We start from the raw sequence: 1,560 nt of genomic DNA, 5'->3' as shown, positions 1-1,560 counted from the left end.
GTGAATCATTTCTAAACAAAAGTCACTTTAATATATTGCTTTAAACCTTCATTTAGATTGCTTTTTGTTACTTAATTTTTTTTTGGTGATAACTGTTTTTAAGCAAGCTGGACTTGTAAAACCAGAGAAAACCCCTACTTAATTGATTTTAAATTGGTTAGCTTTTAGTAGATAAATAAGCTTTTTATCATTTATGGTCCCATTGTGTTTGACACCCTACTTTCTTACTATACTATTATTCGATTAGGTACAATGTCTATCGCATTTAGCTAGCTTAGATAGTTTGGTTTATAAATTAAAAACTAGTATATAATATGTGTATCAACTTTTTAGCGCTATTGTCGGGGAATGGTTTCATTATTTAGTTAATTTTATTCTGCTAATAGTTATCGATCCTTTTTGTGGAATTTATTGCTTAGAAAGTTAATTTACTACTATGTTTTTTGAGTTTAAATTTTTTCTGTTTTTCAGATCGCACGTCGTGATCAGGCTTGCCCCCCTATGTGGTCACTATGTGAACAAAATTTCCTTTTATTTATTTTTATTCTTTTTAAGCATTTTTTTCTGTTTTTTTTTCTAGTGATATATGACCTGAGGATCCAAGTTTCGAATAGCGCCACCATTTGAAGACCATGAATCTACATTTCACAAGAAGAAAGACAAAAAGGTGGGTGAAGCAAGTAACACATTTAAAACCGACAAGTTCAAGAGCTTTGAAAAGACTCCATACAAGAAAGGAATTGGGTACAAGCGGGAAAAAGTAAACGAAGGCAATTTGGAAGAAAATTCAGACGACGACATAAAAAGTGAGCGAGACGAGATGGCGGATATCACACATAGGACTATACCCACACAATGACAATGGAGCAGGTCTTGATCTATTGTAAATCCCAGCTTAAACCAACTTTGAGATCAAGGGACACATTCTCACAATGCTCAAAGACATTCCATTTTTTGGGAAAGAGCATGAAGATGAGTTTTGGCACATCAATGAAGTATTGGACATTACAAATTATTTCAATGTTCAAAATGTTACACGAGAAGAAAATGTCACACGAGAAGCAGTGTTACTTAGAATGCTACCAGTAACATTCACATGAGCGGGAATTTTTTTGCTAAACTCACTTGCACCCGGAGCAATCACAACTTGGATGAATCTACACGATGCTTTCACTGAAAAAATTTGGCCTACCTTCAAAGATAGCCAAGCTTAAGAAGAAGATATCGAACTTCTAACAAAATGATGGTGAGTCTTTCTTTGAAGCTTAGGAGAGGTATAAATGTATGCTTAGGAATTTTCCCCAACACTATCTCAATGTGTAACAAGAAGTGTCTATCTTTTACATGGGGTAAACGATACAATAAGAAACACCTCGACTCTGAAGGAATAATGATGCAAATGGAGCTAGCTATGATTCAGGAGTAGATTAAAGACTTTGCAAAATGTTCATAAAAATATTATAACCCACGAGAAAATGTTACAAGTGTCAATGGAAGTTTGGATGGTGGCAATGCAAACATAATGGCGATTATGAAAAAACTAGAGTTGATGGACCGAAG

The 1,560-nt window shown here is 34.2% G+C and overlaps 1 non-coding gene across 1 annotated transcript; it reads right to left on the bottom strand.

Annotated features, from left to right (window-relative positions):
- Positions 1-1,207: 1,207 nt before the first annotated feature.
- On the bottom strand, positions 1,208-1,313 carry LOC145044583 (small nucleolar RNA R71). The gene has a single exon (XR_013681532.1). It is a non-coding gene; the product is annotated as a small nucleolar RNA R71 (small nucleolar RNA).
- Between the last annotated feature and the right edge of the window lie 247 nt (positions 1,314-1,560).

The sequence above is a fragment of the Lactuca saligna genome, chromosome 4 (assembly GCF_052625555.1).
Source record: "Lactuca saligna cultivar CGN05327 chromosome 4, ASM5262555v1, whole genome shotgun sequence".
Lineage (NCBI taxonomy): Eukaryota > Viridiplantae > Streptophyta > Magnoliopsida > Asterales > Asteraceae > Lactuca > Lactuca saligna.
This window is presented reverse-complemented; position numbering and strand designations above follow the sequence as displayed.